Source organism: Ailuropoda melanoleuca, chromosome 9, assembly GCF_002007445.2.
Source record: "Ailuropoda melanoleuca isolate Jingjing chromosome 9, ASM200744v2, whole genome shotgun sequence".
Classification (NCBI taxonomy): domain Eukaryota; kingdom Metazoa; phylum Chordata; class Mammalia; order Carnivora; family Ursidae; genus Ailuropoda; species Ailuropoda melanoleuca.
Genome location: NC_048226.1, coordinates 5,607,398 through 5,627,339, shown reverse-complemented (window position 1 = coordinate 5,627,339; position 19,942 = coordinate 5,607,398). Strand labels below are relative to the sequence as shown.

Sequence of the window (19,942 nt, the reverse complement as noted above, 5' to 3'; positions counted from 1 at the left end):
GACATAACCACATAGTAAATCGAGGAAGATCTATAAATAGGATTACAGATCACTATGAAGCAATACTTACTTATTCATTTACCAAATTGGCAATAAAAGATTCCAAAAACAGCTGTAGGAAGTAACATAGCTGAGGGGAAAAGAAAAACAAAACAAAAAAACCTTAGCTGTTTTAATATTGAGAAGACTTTGTTTTCCTAACTAATCTAAGACTTGATAGCGATAACATGAAGCATGGGAAATTATTTTGATAAAGCAATCTTTGCTTCCTAGCCGTATTACTCAGCAGATTAAAAAACAAACACCTTTTACAATTTTCTATTAAGAACAGACCAATAATCCCAGGAAACTTTATCTTTTTAACAGAGAAAGGAAATCAAATTCGACTTTTGCACTGGTATTCTATCGATATTAAAGCGTCTTTATACACTTATAATAAATCCATGCAACTTTAGCTGGCTTGACACCACGAGGTAAAATATTCTCTGTCTCTTTCTTTTTTTAACCTTCTATACCCTTTGGGATTTTGCCCTTTATTTTCCTTTCTCGTTCTGAAACAACCTGAAATAACCTCTAAACGAGGACAAAATTACTCTCCTTTTCCCTTAACAAAAATGTACTCATCATGGGGTACCCGGCTGGCTCAGTGGGTGGAGCGTGTGACTCTTGATCTCAGGGTTGTAAGTTCGAGCCCCATGTTGGGTGCAGAGATGACTTAAAAATAAAATCTAAAAAAAAAAAAAAAATTCACCTGTCATTCCTTACACCTTTTCTCAAAAACCTATCTCACTTTCCTGGCATGCTCTGCGTATAGGGTTTTCTCCTTTACCCATAGTATTCTTGTAACTCATTTCCATGTATGGATTGGAATTCTTAAGTCTTACTGACCTTAATTTCCAGAGAAAATTGGGGAGCAGGCAGTTGTGAGCTCTCACATATCAGCATTCTTCAGATTAGTAAATTTATTAATATACCATTTCATAATTTTGACGTAATTTTTCATAGCATAATTTTTCAGTGTGGCAAAAAAGACATGCTTAAGTAACAGATCCAAATATCTTTTGCCTTTCTGTAAAAATTGAGAAGCCAAAGTAGATAAACTTATGTTTAGCAATCAATATTTCAGTATTTTATCTTTTTTGGAAGGGATCTAGATAGTCAATGAATATCTATTATTTAACTAAACTCAGTATAACTTGAAGGTTTCAAGTTATCAAAAAGATTTTGGAAACTATTTTTAAGTAGATACATTAGAAAACATAATTATGGTTAAAAAGTTCAGTTACACGGGCGCCTGGCTGGCTCAGTCAGAGGAACACACGACTCCTGATCTTGACGTTATAAGTCTGAGTCCCACCTTCGGTGCAGAGATTACTTTAAATAAACTTTTTTGGGGGGCACCTGGGTGGCTCAGTCGTTAAGCATCTGCCTTCAGCTCAGGGCGTGTTCCCTGCGTTCTGGGATCGAGCCCCACATCAGGCTTTTCTGCTGGGAGCCTGCTTCTTCCTCTCCCGCTCCCCCTGCTTGTGTTCCCTCTCTTGCTGGCTGCCTCTGTCAAATAAATAAATAAAACCTTTAAAATAAATAAATAAATAAACTTTTTGGGGGGGCACCTGGGTGGCTCAGTCATTAAGCATCTGCCTTGGGCTCAGGACGTGATCCCAGAATTCTGGGATCAAGCCCCACATCAGGCTCCTCCGCTGGGAGCCTGCTTCTTCCTCTCCCGCTCCCCCTGCTTGTGTTCCCTCTCTCGCTGGCTTGGCTGTCTCTCTCTCTGTCGAATAAATAAATAAAATCTTCAATAAATAAAAAAATAAACTTTTTTTTAAAGTTCATTTATAAACGTCTTCCCACTTACATTTATTTAATTCACTTGCCTTAACAATTATGTTTGGATTGATCATGAACACTTCATGAGACATTAAAAAAAGCTGGCCATCATCCTGATTTGTTGTTGTTGTTGACACATCAGGCAAGGACCAAAACAGACAAAAAAATCACAGAAGCAAAAAACCTAAAAGTTAAACATATGTCTCTCCCTTCTCCCCTGTTTTTATTTTTACTGCCATGTTTGACATACATCAAACACTTCACCTTTATTGTATCTTTTGTTCTTAGGTTGCATTTATAATTTTATAATATTAGACATCTAGGAGAAGCTTGTTTGACTAGTAAACCCAGGCAGAATAAAATTTTATGTCTACATACTGTCTAGTGCTGCCAATTCTGAAGACATACTCACTTTTATTTAACCAGTAATCGTAAACTAACCTTATTTACCAAAGATTATCTCACATCATGTGAACTTGAAAAACACTGAGGTTAGTTTTTATTTTCTTTCAAAGTGTTAGAAAGACTTAATTTAGGGGTGTCTGGGTGGCTCAATCGGTTAAGCATTTGCCTTCGGCTCAGGTCAGAATTCCAGGGTCATGGAATCGAGCCCCACATCCAGCTCTCTGCTCAGCGGGGAGCCTGCTTCTCCCTCTCCCTGCTGCTCCCTCTGCTTGTGCTCTCTCTCTCTGTCAAATAAATAAAATGGTTTTTTTTTAAAGAATTTATTTGAGCACTTGCTTTTTTTTTTTTAAGATTTTTTTTATTTTTAAGTAATCTCTACACCCAACGTGGGGCTTGAACTCACAATCCCTAGATCAAGAGTCCCGCACTCCACGGACCAAGCCAGCCAGGAGCCCCCACACACTTACTTTTTAAACTCAATGAATAGATGGGCGCCTGGGTGGTGCAGTCAGTTAAGCCTCCAACTCTTGGTTTCAACTCAGGTCTTGAACTCATGGATCCTGAGATCGAGTCCGGTGTAGGAGCCCGAGTGAATCTCCTTCTGCCCCTCTCCCCACTCTTGCATGTGCTCTGTCTCTCTCTAAAATAAATAAATACATCTTTTTTTTTTAAAGTCAATTAATAGAGCTTTCTTACTAATTAATTTGGGCAATACCATCCGGACTTAGAATAATATCACATGTACACAACATAAACACATACAGAAATTCAAGTAGAGATCTTACAGCTTTTATTCTAAATTTTTGCTATGAGTTAGGTTAGAAATAGAAACATAAATTTCACCAATTTTTATGAGTTGATTCTCGTCCTAGTCTTATTTTGGTTTAATTGGAATTATGTTTCTGGCAGATGGAACAGGCTAAGGTAACCTGAGGGCTGAAGGATTTTACCAACATCTGCAGAGAATTTTAGGATTTTTATTTGCTCTGAGGTGCAGTATTATGGAGAGGGTGGACTATATTTTGGGCCGGGGCCCTTTTGGAAACACCAAGTGACAGTTTATTTCCAAAAAGCTTCTTTTCCCCCCATTTTTATTTCCTTCTGTCTCAGGTGGCTGCATAGCCAAGAGTTATCTCCTTGGATGTTCATATTTCAAAGATATAGTAAGATTTACATCTCAAAGCAGAGAAAGGATGTAGGTTTCCTCTCAGAAGGAATTCAGGGGGCCTATTTATCTAGTATCAGAAATCTGGGGCCATTACTACTTAATCTCCCCTCCCTTGTATTCTTACCTGTAGGATCATTGTTTTTCCTATGTCATGGCTGTTTCCAGTATCTGCAGTGTCCTGAGATAAATAAGAAAGTTCCTGCAGTTGGTGAGGAGGCTTTGAGCCATTAAAAAAAAACATTTTAATACAGTTTATTTTTTAGGTTAGTTTCAGATTCACAGCAAAATTAAGGAAGGTAATTTTCCATATAGCTCCTCTCCCCACACATGCACAGCCTCCCCCATTATCCACACCACCCACCAGAGGGTACATTTGTGACAACTGATGAGCCTACACGGACACATCATCATCACCCAGAGTCCATGGTTTACACTAGAGTTCCCTTTGGCATTGTACATTCCGTGGGTTTGGATGAAATATAATGACATGTGCTCCCCCATTACAGTATCATACAGGATAGTCTCACTGCCCTAAAAATCCTCTGTTCCGCTCATTATTTACCCCTCCCTCCCTCCAAACCCCTGATAGCCACTGATTTTTTTCACTGTCTCTCTAGTTTTGCCTTTTCCAGAATGTCACATCGTTGGAATCCTACAATCTATAGCCTTTTCAGATTGACTCCTTTCGCTTAGTAATATGCATTTGTAGGTGAAGGAAAAGTTATTCCTTGACCCCTTTAGGGTCCCTGACTGGGTTTGACAATCACACCAACATAGACAGGTTAACAGGAGAAAGGTAAACAAACGGACTTAAGATGAGTGCTACCTGACACGTAAGCTTTCCTAAGGAGACGAAAACTTGTGTGTTTTCTCTGGTAGGTTTGATGAAAAGTAGGCAGTGGTGAAGAATGCTAGGTTAGGAGTACAAGCTAATTGTAGTAAAGTGGGGGAACTTCGCCAGTCTTTCTTGTTAGGATACTTCTTGACACCCTTGTCTTCAGAGATAAGGATGCTCCTTTCCTCCAGGTATAGGGAGGACACCTCTCACCTGACTGTTTTACAATGTGTTTCAAGGAAGAAGAGCAAGGGATTGTGGGGGTCACAGAGACCTTCCTGTTTCTGCCATTTTCTCAAACTCCTTCAGCTTAAAATATTCAACATATTAGATGTGCCATATTTTGGGGGTAGTGTATCCTGAACCCCAACACATTTAAGTTTCTTCCACGTCTTTTCATGACTGGATAGCTCATTCCTTTTTCATGCTGAATAAGATCCCATTATCTAGATATACCATGGTTTATTTATCCATTCACCCAGTGAAGGACATCTTGGTCGCTTCCAGGTTTTGGCAATTATGAACAAAGCTGCTATAGATATCCTTGCTCCGGAGTTTTGGGGACGTAAGTTTTCAACTCTTTTGGGGAAAGATTAAGGAGCACAATTAAGGATCATACAATGAAAGTATTTTTATTTTTGTAAGAAATTGCCAACTGTCTTCCGAAGTGAGTGCACCATGTTCCATTCCCACCAGCAATAATGAGAATTCCTGTTGCTCCACAGCATTTGGTGTTGTCGCTGTTACGGATATTGGCCATTCTAACAGATGTGTGTAGTGGTATCTCATTGTTGTCTTACCAAAGTAAGACATTTCCTTGATGACAAGAATCTTTTCATGGGTTTATTTACTATCTGTATATCTTCTTTGGCGAAGTTCCTGTTAAGGTTTTTGACCTATTTTTATTTTTTTTAAAGATTTTATTTATTTATTCGACAGAGAGACAGCCAGCGAGAGAGGGAACACAAGCAGGCGGAGTGGGAAAGGAAGAAGCAGGCTCATATCAGAGGAGCCTGATGTAGGGCTCGATCCCATAACGCCAGGATCACGCCCTGAGCCGAAGGCAGACGCCTAACCACTATGCCACCCAGGCACCCCTTGACCTATTTTTAAATTGGGTTGTTTGTTTCCTTATCATTGAGTTTTAAGAGCTCTTCATATATTTTGGACAACAATCCCTTATCAGATGTGCTTTCGCAGATACTGTCTCCCAGTCTGTGGTTTGTCTTTTCTTCTCTTGACATTGTCTTTCACAGAGTTGTTTTTATATAGTTTTGTGTTTTACACATAGGTCCATGATCAATTTTGAGTTAATTTTTATGAAAGGCCTAACATCTGTGTTTACATTCACTTTTTTGCCTGTACATGTCCAGCACCATTTGTTGAAATTGCATCTTTAGTCCATTGTATTGTCTTTGTTCCTTTGTCAAAGATCAGTTGACTAGATTTATGTGGGTCTGTTTATGGGCTCTCTATTCTATTTCATTCATATATGTTCACCAATACCACACGATCTTGGGTACTGGAACCTATGGGGGCTCCCTTGTATAAGACAGGTCACTTTTCTCCTGCTGATTTCCAAATTCTCTCTCTGTCTTTGACTTTTAATGTCTGACTTTTGCCTTTTCGTTTAAGGGAGTCCCTTAGGCTAATGGTAATGCCTTGTGTCATGTGCCCTCCTTACAATGTGATCTTTCCATAGGTACCAATATGGTATTTCTTTGGAATGAGAGCTCTCTAGAAATCCACTTAAGTATAAAAATGTTTTCAAATCAAAATATCTATAACCTGGCCATCAGTAGATAGGATCTCCCAAAGGTATACTCATTCCAAATGCAGCACAAACAAGAAAGCCTTTTTTTTTTTTTAAGATTTTACTTTTAAGTCATCTCTACACCCAGCATGGGCTCAAACTCACAATCCCAAAGGCAAGAGTCACACGCTCCACTGACTAAGCCAGGTGCCCAGAAAACCTTTTTAAGGGAAGACCCAGAGACAACTTTCTAGGCCTAGAGTAAAATTTTACCATGGACGTAAGCAGCGTTCCCAGAACAGGTGCAGATGATGAAACCTCTGTGATCCACAAAGGTCACTCGCAGAGATTGTCAAAGAAAGCAAAGGCCTTTGTTGTCACATGCAGTAAGGAAACGCCAGTGTCCAACAGAAGTTAGATGTCTTTAAGTGCAGACACACTAATTTGCAGTCCCAGGGAGGCAATGCCAGGATGGGATTTCCCCAGCACTGCCAAGGCAGCAAGGGTTAAAGCCAACAAGGGCTTCTTATGAGCTGTGACCCCTTCTCCAAACAAATTCCCCTGATTGCTGCCACAGTTGGGAAGGAAGTGTCTCAGATTCCCAGCCTGATGGCTCGTCACCTATGGAGGCAGACCCCAACAATCAGCACTCCTGAGGAGACAGAAAAAAACAAGGAAAGTATACACTCACTGGATCCAAGCCAAACTCTCAAGACATGAAATGAGACAGAAGGAGAAATTCATCTCGTGGTTTTTGTTTTTGTTTTTTTTTAATTGGTGACCCACAGCAAAGTTAGCAGCAAATAGCAGTCCGGGGAAAAGTCAACTCACCAATCTGTGAGGCCAACTCAAACAAGGGGCTTATAGGACCTATACTTATGTTTTATCTTATGATTCTCCCCACTATGACAAATGACACAAAAGACAAAGACAGAGAAATGATGTCTGCCCTTGGGAGAGAATCAGATCAATAACAAATAGCAAAAACAGCACAAACCCAAAGAACTATCTCACACAAATATTTTCTCCTAGTAATCTCAATTTGGGGGGATGGGGGAAGGACAAGGAAGAATTCTTACCTTCCTCTCTCAACCAGCCACCACAACCAGACATCCAGGAGGTTAACATGACAAATGAATTCTTAACCTCTTGCCAGCTTTTAGCTATTGTTCCAGGATTTCATCTGTAGGTTCCAGAGCCAGTGGGGCACCCCAAGCTTTTACTGCCCCTTCACAGTTGCAAAAACTGTAGGAGAAGAAGAGGGTTTTTCCTCTACCCATCTTATGTTCATTGGTTGGGACCCTGCAAGTGAGACTGAAAACAACAACAACAAATTAACAAGAGGAAAACAGGGGTGCCTGGGTGGTTCAGTTGTTTGAGTGTCCAACTTTTGATTTCGGCTCAGGTCATGACCTCAAGGTTACAAGATCGAGCCCCACATCAGGCTCTGCACTGGGCATGGAACCTGCTTAAGATTCTCTCTCTCAGGGTGCCTGGGTGGCTCAGTTGGTTAAGCATCTGCCTTTGGCTCAGGTCATGATCTCAGGGTTCTGGGATCAAGCCCTGTATCCGGCTCCCTGCTCCTCAGGGAGTCTGCTTCTCTCTCTCCCTCAATCCTCCCCACCCCCGCCTTGTTCTCTCTCTCTCTCACTCATTCAAATAAATAAATAAATAAATAAATAAATAAATAAATAAAATCTTAAAAAAAAAAGATTCTCTCTTTCTCTCTCTGCCTCTCTCCGTCCTCCCCCTCTCACACGTGCCCTCTCTCTCTAAAAATAAACAAATAAAATATTTACAAAACAAAAAACAAGAGGAAAACAGACAGAAGTGAACTAACGCCTGCATCACACATACACACAGGTCTTAACAAGGAGTAACTTAAAGGGCTGGTTAGCACTTGGGCTTCTGTAGCATCTCTACAAAAGAGCGATAAATTATACAGAAGTGACCAGAGAAAGGGACTTTGAGCTTCTAGGACAGCAAATCATGGGAAAGTAAACATATAGGGGAGTAAGATTTGCTGTGTAAACTCCTCTGGCCCCATCTCCTGACTGAAAAGACTCTAGAGTTGTCTGTGTTGTTTACCAATCATCCTGTCCTTCCTGGTGGGGGTGACGTGGGGAGGAGTTTTTCTTGTGTTTGCTTCTTCTCAATTGCCTTTAGTTCAAAATCATCCTTATGTCGGATGGCATATTTTGGAGTGGCCTACTCCACTGACCCTCATCTGTAACTGAAAATGATTAAAAATCCATAAGAATTCAGAAGATTAGGACATTATTAGCAAACCTGACTTAACTGACATATATAGGACACTGCATCTAATGACCACAGAATCCGTATTATTTTCGAGTGCAAATGGAATGTTTACTAAAATCAGTGACAGACTTGGCCATCAAGCAAGCCTCAACATATTTCAAAGTATCGAGATCATATAATACATTTTCTGACTGCAGTGGAATTATGCTGGAAATCAGTTACACCCGGTAGCTAGAATAGCCACAAATGTGCAGAAATTAAGCAATATACTTCTAAGTAACCCAGGAGTCAAAGATGAAATCACAAAGAAAAATTAAAAAAATCTTTTGAACTGAAGGATAATAAAAATATGACATCAAAATTGTGAGATGCAGCAAAAACTATGAATAGAGTGCAATTTATAGCTTTAAGTGCATGTGCTAGAAAAGAAAAAAAATCCATTATCTAAGTATCTTTCCTTAAAAAGCTAGAAAAGAACAACAAATAAAACTCAAAGAAAGGAGAAAAAAGGATAAAGAGCAAAAATCAGTAAAATAAAAGACAAATTTTGTTTTCTTTTGAAAAAAATAATAAAATGTATGAGCTTTGTTCCAGAGAGAAAGAGAATGCAAATAACCAGTATCAGGATAGCATCAACAGACTTCAAGAAGATAGTAAGAAGAAACAAGAACACCATGCCAACAAATCCAAAACTGGACTAATTCCTAGAAAAACATTTGACCAAAAACAGATATAAGGAGACATAGAGAACCTGAATAGCTATGAATTGAATCTGATGTCTGATGCTTCCAAATATTTATTAGAAAAATAATTCTAATCTTACATAAACTCTTTCAGAGAATAGAAAAGAAAAGAATACTTTCATAATCCACTTTATGAAGTCTACATAACCTTGATCCAAAAGGACATTACCAGGAAGAAAAATTACAGATAAATCTTTCTCGTGATTATAAATGCAAAATTCTAAGTTTTTTTTTTAAATAAAACACTAGCAAACTACTTGGCCAACACATATACATATGGCTTCTCAATGTCACTCATCATCAGGGAAATGCAGATCAAAACCACAATGAGATCTCCCCTCACAGCTGTTAGAATGGCTATGGTCAAAAAGACAAAAGATGTGTTGGCAACGATGTGGAGAAAAGGGAACTCTTATAAACTGTCAGTGGCAATATAAATTGGTGCAGCCACTATGGAAAATAGTATGGCAGCTTCTCAAAAAATTAAAAATAACCCTTCCCTATGATCCATCAATCCCACTTCTGGATGTATATCCAAAGGAAATGAAATCAGTATCTCAAGGAGTTAACTTCACTTCCATGTTCCTCAGAGCAATATTCACAAGAGCCAAGGAATGGAGACGATCTAAATATCTGTCAACAGATGAATGGATAAAGAAAATGTGATATATTAGAATATGATATATTATAATATTATTCAGTCTCAAAAAAGAAGGAAATCTGCCATTTGCTACAATTTGAATGAATTTGGAGGGTATTATGCTAAGTTGAATAAGCCAGACACAGAAAGAGAGATACTGCCCGATCTCACTTATTTGTGGAATCTAAAATAGTCAAATTAATAGAAGCAGAGAGGGGCATCTGGCTGGCTCAGTCAGAAGAGTACGTGACTCTTACCTCAGGGTTCTAAGTACGAATCCCACATTGGGTGTAGATATTACTTAAAAATAAAAAATCTTGGGGCGCCTGGGTGACTCAGTTGGTTAAGCGTCCAACTCTTGACTTTGGCTCAGGTCATGATCTCAGGGTCGTGAGATCGAGCCCTATGTTGGGTTCAGTGCTCAGAGTGGAGTCGACTTAGGATTCTCTCTCCCTCTGCTCCTCTCCCCCCACCTCAAAATAAGCAAATAAAATATTTTTAAAAAAATAAAAAAATCTTTTTAAAAAGCCTGGAAGCAATCCAAATGTGCCTAGAAAGTAGAATTATAAATAAATTGTGGTATAGTCCTCTAATGAAGTATGACACAGCCATAAAAGTGAAGGAAACCCTTGTTACACCAACATGGAGGGTTGTTGTAAATATAATGTTGAGTAAAAGAAGCCAGTCACACACACACACAAAAAAAAAACCTCAAGGGGTGCGTAATTCCATTTCTATAGAGTTCATAAATTAGGCAGGATTAATGATATTGTTTAGGGATAAAAGCTCAGGTGGTAAAATTCTAAAAGAAAAACAAGGAAGCTTATCCTTGTGGGAAGAAGTAGGGAAATGACAGCGCATAAGATGGGGCTTCCGGGGTCCTGACGTATGGTATTTCCTGACGAGAGTTGTGGTTACGTGGGTGTTCACTTTGTGATGAATCGCTGAGTTTAATGTGTGCGTTTTGTGTACTTTTCTGCATGCATGTAATACTTTTCAATAAAAATGTTCTAAAAAGAGTATTTATTAGGGGGCACCTGGGTGGTTCAGCATCTAGCTCTTGATTTCAGCTCAGGTCATGATCTCAGGGTGTGAGATCAAGCCCAACGTCGGGCTCCACACTCAGCCCGGAATCTGCTTGAGATTTTCTGTCTCCCTCTGCCCCTCCCCCTACTTGTGCTTGATCTTTGTCTCTCACTCTCCCTGTAAAAAAAAAAAAAGAGTATTTATTAGCAAGGAAACATTCTTGAAGTATCAGAGAGTGAAAAAAGTTTGCAAAACTATACAGCATTGTCTTAATTTTATATTGTCTGAATATATATTTACATATGTTTATATAAATGAAACAATCTGGAATGATAGACACCAGAGTAAAATGGTAGTTATCCCAGGATAGAATCATGAGTGGTTTTTGTTTGTTTGTGTCTGTGTATTTTCTGATCTTTCTGTAATACGCCTTTATTGCTTTTCTAATAAGAAATAAAGTCATTTTGTAGTATCGGCCCGGGAATAAACTAACAGATCAATAGAACAGAACACAAAACCGAGGAGGAGATTCACTAAATATAAGAATTTGATGTGTGAGAAAGGTACGACTTTGAATCAGTGGGGAAAAGATGGGTAACTCAATACATTACTTTGGTTCAACTGGCAACAATTCGAAAGATAAAGTTGAGTCCTCATACCAGATGCTAAATAAACCCCTATGTTACTTAAGTGCAAACAAAAAGCTTTCAATCATACAAAGTTAAAACATGAAAGTTTTAGAAGAAATCTAAGCAAATGGCTCCATAATCTTGGAGTGGAGAAAACCTTTCTAAGCTAGTATCGAAGTTCGCAGGTGCGAAGGAAAAGGTGGACAGATCTGACAATATAAAAATATACAAGCACTATTATATATATGCGCTTTAAAACACCCTAAGTTCAAAATAATAACAGCTGTAAAATGCCTAGGTATAAATTTAACAAGAAATGTGAAATTCCTATGTGACAAAAACTATATAACTTTACTGGAGGACATAAAAGCAGCTCAGAGAAAATGGAAAGCTCAGTAGAAGGAGTGGGGTTTATTCCCTGAGCTTTGCTTACGTCTACAGAGACGCAGGCGTGCGTCTAAATGCTCGCGAAGAGATTAATCCTTTTGATGGCATGATGTGTGGTGGTTAAAAAGAATGTGTCAGCTCTGCGTGTACTTCCCCGTGCAGGGAAGATGGCTCTGCCACTTCTGCACACACCCCAAGCCTGAAGGAGGAGTTGTTACGCTTTGATCAGACCCCGTCTAGCAGGGGTGAGGTAACTGTGTTCAATGGGCACGCCCACGCCTGCTCTTCCCTAGGCTGCCCTCCAGGCTCACCCTCGTGGGCTGGTAGCTCCCGGGCTGCCTCGGGGCGGCGTGGCTTTCCCTCCGCCTGGGTTCTGGGGACCTCCTTCAGGTTCCCTCACACTGGGGCCGGCCGGATGCCCAGACTCGGCCTGGCTCTGCACTGAAGACCAGCTTCTGCCTTTGAGTCCTATGTGAGGTGCGGCCGCCGGTCTAGACCAGCCTAGGCCTCCCGATCCGAAAGGTGAATGAGGATGCGTGCTCACGTGGGTGCAGTGTAAGTGCCGGGATGTCCACTCATCTCTGTCCGACAAGAGCACACGCCGCGCGGGTGGCATCGTGCGGTAGGAAGTTTCCCCGGGGATCCGGACGCTGGATGACGTACATGACGCCAGCCATTACAAACGAACCCGAACAGCATCACGGTTAGGAGCCCAGAAATGAGGCTGTCTGCATTCAAATCCAGATTCTACATCTAGCCAGCTGGGTGACCGTTGACAAGTTACTTAACCACTCTGTGCCTCAATTTTCTTCTCTGGAAAACATTCTCAGTCTAAAATACTATCCTATCGTGTTTGCTTTCCAGAGCGCTCGTGAGGATTAGGGTTAGTATGTAAGAAGCAGGTTCAGAGCTGTGCCTGGCGCACGGTAACTCCTTGCGAGTTGCTATCATCATTACAATGGAATCCAAGAGACTCCAAAAAAACCCCTGCTCAGGCAGAGCTGCAGCCTGGACAGCTGGCTACCCCAGCACCTCTTCTGACAGGGAGCCGGGGAACCGGAGAAGCCACCGCCCACACCCGCAGCCCGCTCCCGCCCGGCAACGCTGGCTAACGGGCCTCCGGCTCACTGATTGCAGTAACAGGGAGCGCTCTAAGATAGAAGCACCAGGATGCACGTCGTGGGCCGGTTTTCAAACCCAGGCCTCTCCAGTTTCAGGCATTTGCTCAGCGAATAATGAAATGAATGGTGCCTTGATCCCCATCTGGCTGCTGAGTCACATACATGAGCTCCCTTGGGAACCTCTCCGGTGATCGACGGGCAAGTGCGGCCTTCCGGGGTGTCCTGTCTCAAGGCCACGGACCCCACCCTGCCTGTGGGGCCTTCACAACCCCACCTCCACCCCACTCGGAGCTCACGTGGGAAGACACCCACCCATCACGTTGTGGAGAGCAAAGGCAAAAGGCATAACCGTGTGTCTGATACAATTCTTGTTTCAGACATACTTAAAAATGCATTTTCAGATTCTAGAGGGATGGATGTGGAACAGCTCCTGGTCTTTGATGTTGGGTTGGTCTTCCGAGGCGCAGGGGTGTGGGTGTGGAGGAAGGGGCGCTTGTGCTGTTCGCTGTAGACCATTCATGTGGCTGGATGTTCGAACAAGCGTAGGCAACTTTCGCTATGAGGAAATGAAGATGTTTTCTCAACAAACATCAAATCGTGGGAAAATATTTACAGCACAGGTGGCAGACAAAGGGTTACAGCAGCTTCTCTAAGTGTGTGTAGATAGAAAACGTAGTTGGAGAGACTGGAATAAAGCGACAATGCTTATCCCTAGAGGAGAGCTTAATGGGATAGTTTAATTTTCTTCTTTATACCTTTTTCCTATATTATCCAAACATTTAGCAATAAAAATGATTTACACTTTCGAGTCAGAAAAATATGGTTTTTTTAATCGGACAGAAATATCACAATAAAAACAGATAATTAAAGAGGAGATCTGAAAGGAAACCAGAAGGCTTAAAAGGTTTGAGAGGACAGGAGGTAAAATGAGGCCATTTAAAAGGGAAAAATAATTGGGAACAATACAAGTCTGAATAATAAAATAGATACACTCCAAAAGAAAAAAAAAAAAAAGATTGAGCTAGGATATTAGAAATCAGTAGCCAGACAGGTGGAAAAGAAACCACGAGAAAGCAGACCAGTGGTGAGTCCTCAGGCAGGAGGGCCTGCAGGGAGGAGGCCCCAGCCGAGCATCCTCATGAGCGCAGGGCTTCCCATGGGCTCCCTGAGAGGGAGGCGGGAGGCCCTTCAGCACTTTGTGGCCACCCAGCAGTCAGGGCTCTACCTTCTGGGATCTTCCACCCTACCTCAGAGTCACGTGGGCATTTGTTTTAACACTTCCAGGACTGCAAAACCTGTGAGGGCCAGTGCTGGGTGCCACCTGCTTCAGTCCCTGCCGGGCCCATCACTCCCCTGTTGCTTGCCCCACCCACCCCACGGCCTGTTAGGTCCTGTGCCTTGGCTTTCTCAGGAGGTGCCTGCAGTGGAACGCACCAGGCAGCCTGGGCCAGTGACCTCGCAAGGCTGAGCCTCAGCTCCCAGCCACTCCTTGGGAGATATAGGGGCACAGATTAATCAGATGTTGACAAAATACCTGGCACAGAGTGGGTGCTTAGCAAATGCTTAGGGAGTAAGTGACTGAGGGGCATCCCAACTCCCAGGTGGTAGGAAGGAAAATCAGAATTCCAGCCTGCCCAGGGTCCATGCAGGCGCTGCTCTGCCCTCCCCAAAGACAGACCCCTCATAGCAGCAGCGTCCTTGGCCTGCCCATTGAAGAAAGCCCCACGCTGCTCCATGCCCAACCCAGGTCAGCCAAAGAGACTCATTGTGCAAGACAGAATGGGCTTCTGTGGGTACAGGAGGGTGCTCTGAGGCTGGCAGTGAGTCTTTGGCAGGCCCCTTCTTCACCCAGACCGTGGCCTCCCTGACTGAGCGTACCCCACGAGCTTCTGAATAGTCCACAGCCTCTAGCCAGCCCCACTGGGACCCAGAGTTGCTGGCTGGGGGTGCATTTGTGGTCATCAGCTAATGACGACCCTATGTTACAAATAGGCCCTTAAGCTGAGAGCCGTGGTCAGCCCAAGACAGGCCACTGCTGATGAGAGCAATGGAGGCTGTCAGGGCACAAGGACAGCACTTCTCAAGCTGTCCTGCATACATGAATCACCTGGGAGCTTGTGAGAATGCAAATTCTGATTCCTAGGGCTGGGGGCACCTGAGATCCGCATTTCTAACAAGCTCCCAGCCAATGCTGCTCAGCCCGGAATCACACTTTGAGTGGCAGGCCGCTAGACAGTGCCTTCATGGCCATGAAATCATTAAACACGGAGGGACTCCAGAGACCATGCTTTCCTGTTTCCCATTAAGGCCAGAAATCCTTCCTGCCGCAGGTCTGATGGCAGGACGGTGCCTGGCATGTACCAGGTGCTAAATGAATGTTAGTTGGCCTGAAATAAAATTATGTCCAGGAACAGGAAGCCTTTCTGGTGGAGCAGCTCTCCCGTGGGTAGAAAGCTCCTTCTGTGGATGCAGTAGGGCTCCCCGAAACCGCCCCCCGCTGGACTCAGTGCACCCCAGATCACTTCACACAGAGCTGAGGCTGAGCAAAATGTTTGCAAGCTAAAAAGCAACCAACAAGCAAACAAAAGAGATTGACTCCAAAGACTAAAAATAGCCGATCACAGTAAATGTTTGCCTGCAAAATGTAACCTTTGTCAAACAGGCAAGTGTAATGCGACTCTCGTGTAGTTAGATGTAAGTGATATTCAATTGTTTGTGCAGGTGCATTTTATTATATTTCATGTGACCTGCGGTGGCATGCTTCTGACCCTCAAAGATCTTAGGTGGCCCTGTACCACCTTCCTCAAGCTCTCTTCAGCCTTAGAAGTCAGCAATGGGGGCCTCCCTCCATCACTGCTCTGCCAAGCTAAGTCAATCCCACAGGCTGCATGAGGGGAACACACCTCAAAAGCAGCTCAGAATGCTTCCAGTCTTCTGTCAAAAATAACAGTGGAATCAACAGCTTTTTTTTTTATAAAGCCTTTTTAATAGGATGATTTCACTGACATAAAGACTCAGAGAAGACGAGCATCACTAAAATCTCTTTCACCTGCTTGTCCAATCAGTTACCAATCCCATCAAGCCTTTCTTTTTACTGTCAGTTGAAACCATCTACTCTTTCAAGTTCACTGGTTATTTATTTTTAAAGATTTATCCATTTACTTTCGAGAAAGAGAACGTGAGTGGGGGGAGGGGCAGAGAAAGCTCCACACGGAGTGTGGAGCCTGACATGGGACTCAGTCCCAGGACAACCAAGATGATGACCTGAACTGAAATCAAAAGTTGGACACTCAACCGACTGAGCCTCCCAGGCCCCCCTCAAGTTCACTATTTAAATTCACGTTGTCAGGATTTCTCGCTTGGATTTAGGCCATAGCCTCCTTCCTGGTCTCCCTTATGCTTGTATTACCTTCCTCCAGTTTACCTTCCATATTGCTGCTCAAGTATTCTTCCTAAAATTAAATTAGAGGGAATCACTCTCCCATATAAAATCTTCAATGCCTCCTCATTGCCTCTAGACCAGAGCCCTAACTCCTTAGACTGGCTCACAAGGCCCTTAATGCCTGGACCCTCCTACCTTCCCATCAGGTGCTCAGGACACGCTCCCTAATCTCCCCATCCTACTTATGCTGAGCCAGTTACAATCCCTCCCCCACAAAGAGAGACCATGCTATTTCTTGCCTCCATGTATTCACGCACACACTAATCCCTCTGCCTGGGATCCCTTTTCCAGATGCTCTTCATAGAAAATACAACTCTTGCTTCAAGCTCAGTACATGTCTGAGGATGGAGGGAGGGAATGATGAATATGGATGCAAACATTCTGAAACACTGACAAGCACATGGATGGGTTATAGGAAAGCAGAGGCTTGGAATCCCCTAATGTTAGAGCTGCAGGGAAGGGGGCTGTACAGACTATCTTGTCGAATCTCTTCACTTCATGGGTAGGAAACCTAGGACAAAGAAGGGCACTGACTGGTGTCCAACATACCCAACAACTGGTGGCAAATCTGGGACGAGAACCCAGGACACCTAATTCCAGACCAGCCTTTTCTCCATACCACTGCCCAGCCACAAAATGCTTTTTATGGCCTCTTATTCTTTGAAAATTTCTGTTCTCAATTATCTAACCTGAGTACCCCATCCCACTCAGTACCTTAGCCCTTTTCAATAAAATGCTTGAGCTGCATGTTCATTTATGTGGAAGATGATTACAGCAGTAATCCTCATATCTGGAGCAACGAATCACCTTGTGTGGAGGCTTACTAAAAGTACAGTTTTCCAGAACCCTACCCAGATCTACGATATCAAAAACTCTGGGAAGAGCCCCAGAAATATGTATTTTCTTTAAAGCTCCCCAAAACAGTCAAGAAGCTGATAACACTGGGTGCCTCTGGAGAGGAGAACTGGGGAGTGGGAGACAAAAAATGGAAGGACCTCGAGTATTTTTAAAATTCTGAACCCTGTGAATATGTTTCTTTCAATAGATGGTATAATTTTTTTAAGGAAAGAAATAGAATAACCAGACAGAAGATCAATAAGTAAACGCATGACCTGAATGATACTATAGACTAATTGAACCTAACAGAAGTATGCAGAACACCCAACAATAACAGAATGTATATTCTTCTCAAGTGCATACAAAACATTCTCTAAGATAAACCACATGTTAGGCCACAAAACAAGTTAAAAGATTGAAATCATAGAAGGTATCTTTTCCCAATAACAATAGAACGCACTAGAAATCAATAGCAGAAGGAAAATGAAATTATTATTTCAAATTCATGAAAATTAAATAACATGCTGTTAAATAACCAATGGGCCAAAGAATAAATTACAAAGGAAATTGGAAAATACCTTGAGATAAATGAAAACAAAAACATAATATACCAAATTTTATGAGATGAAGTGAAAACAAAGGGAAGCTTATAGCTGTAAATGCTTACATTAAAAAAAAAAGAAGAAAGAAAGGTCTCACTCAAATCAACAACCTAACTTCATACCTCAAGGAACTAGAAAAAGAAGAATGAACTAAAACCAAGCTAGCAGAGGAAGGAAATAATAAAAGATTAGAGCAGAGATAAATGAGATGGAGAATAGAAAAAAACAATAGAAAAAAATCAAAAAAATTGAAAGTCTTTTTTTTGAAAAGATAAACAAAGTTGCAAACCCTTAGCTGGATTAACTGAGAAAAAAAAAGAGAGAAGACTCAAATAACTAAAATCAGAAATGGAAGAGGAGACCTTAAACTGATTTTACAGACATAAAAACTATTGTAAGAGAATATTGTGAACAACTGTACATCAACAAATTGGTTAACCTAGGGGAAATGGATAAATTCCTAAAAATACACACCAATCAACACTGGATCATGAACATCTGGTCTGACTGCAGGCCCCACCCACCAATGAAAGCTTCTCAGGGGACAGGGCACCTGGGTGGCTCAGTCAGTTAGGTGTCCAACTCTTGATTTTGGCTCAGGTCATGATCTCAGGGTCATGGGATTGAGCCCCACATCAGGCTTTGCACTCAGAACAGAGTCTGCTTGAGATTCTCTCTCCCTCTGCCCCTCCCCCACAAGCACAAGGCATGCGCTCTCTCTCTCTCCCTCTCTCACATAAATAAATAAATCTTTGAAAGCTTCTCAGGGGACAACACAGGGAGAGCACCTTGCAGTTTGGTGCCTCCAGCTTTGGCAAATGCCTGTTCTGACCCAACGTAAGCCCAAGGCAAACCCATACTGGCCTACTAACAACATGGGGACCAAACCCTGCCCAAAACAGGCAAAGAAAATCACTGCAGGTGACTGGACTGAAGGAAATGTGGCTCCGCCACAAAGGTAGGGTGCACATAACACAACTAGGAGACACCCTGAAGCACCAGGTTCTGGTGAACAGGGGACACCACACTGCAGGGCACTAAAGGACCTCTTCTTCATAAGGTCACCACTTTCGAGAGCAGGAGATGTAGCTGACTTTCCTATCACACAGAAACAGACACAGAGAGTTAGACAAAATGAGGGGACAGAGGAATATGTCCCAAATGAAAGAACAAGACAAAATCACAGTAAGAGAGCTAAATAAAACAGAGATAAGTAATATGCCTGATAGAGAATTTTAAGTAATGATCCTATAGATATTCACTGGACTTGAGAAAAGAGTGAAAGATTTCAGTGAGTTCCTGAACAAAGAGATAGAAAACATTTTAAAAAGTCAGAGATGAAGAGCTCAATAACTAAAATTAAGTTGGGCTAGAGGATGCATAAGAATGGATCAGTGAGGTGCCTGGTGGTGCAGTTGGTTGAGCTACTGCCTTTGGCTCAGGTCATGATCCTGGAGTCCCAGAATCAAGTCCCACATCAGGCTCCCTGCTCAGCAGGGGAGTCTGCTTCTCCTGCTGACCATCCCCCTTCTCATGCTCTCTCTCTCAAATAAATAAATAAAATCTTAAAAAAAAAAAAAGAATGGATCAGTGACCTGGAAGACAGAGTAATGGAAAGCAATCAAGCTGAACAGGAGAAAAAAAAGAATAATAAAAAATAAGAATAGATTTAGGGAACTCAGTGACACTATCAAGTATAATAACATTCGTACTATATACATCCCAGAAGGAGAAGAGAGAGAAAAAGGGCAGAAAATTCATTTGAAGAAATAATAGCAGAAAGCACTCTGAACTAGGGAAGGAAACAGAAATCCAGATCCAGGAGGCACAGAGACCCTCCCCTAACCCCAACAAAATCAACCCAAGAAGATCCACACCAAGACACACAGTAATTAAAATGGCAAAAAGTAGTGTAAAGAGATAATTTTTAAAGGAGCAATGGAAAACAGTTACACACAAGGAAAATCCCATGACTCTATCAGCTGATTTTTCACCAGAAATTTTGCAGGCCAAAAGACAGTGGCATGATATATTCACAGAACTGAAAGAAAAAAACCTTTCAACCAAAAATATTCTATTCAGTGAGGCTATCATTCAGATAAAGAGAAGAGAAAAAGAGTTTCCCAGACAAACAAAAGTTAAAGGAATTCTTCACCACTAAACCAGCCTTACAAGAAATGTTAAGGGGACTCTTGGGGCGCCTGGGTGGCACAGTGGTTAAGCGTCTGCCTTCGGCTTAGGGTGTGAGCCCGGCGTTATGGGATC

At 42.1% G+C, this 19,942-nt stretch overlaps 1 long non-coding RNA gene across 5 annotated transcripts in view; it reads right to left on the bottom strand.

Annotated features, from left to right (window-relative positions):
• LOC117803711 overlaps nt 1-19,942 on the bottom strand; it is a 78,655-nt gene that overhangs the window by 46,675 nt on the left and 12,038 nt on the right. For 3 of the 5 annotated variants that reach the window (XR_004627679.1, XR_004627676.1, XR_004627680.1), the window contains exons 2-7: nt 8,080-8,224; nt 7,071-7,305; nt 6,265-6,643; nt 3,528-3,581; nt 2,703-2,875; nt 71-130 (exon numbers count right to left, since the gene is read on the bottom strand). This is a non-coding gene — a long non-coding RNA (uncharacterized LOC117803711). Of the gene's footprint in view, nt 1-70; nt 131-888; nt 1,070-2,702; nt 2,876-3,527; nt 3,582-6,264; nt 6,644-7,070; nt 7,306-8,079; nt 8,225-19,942 lie in introns of all 5 variants that reach the window. The other 2 variants (XR_004627677.1, XR_004627678.1) reach the window with 2 other exon arrangements.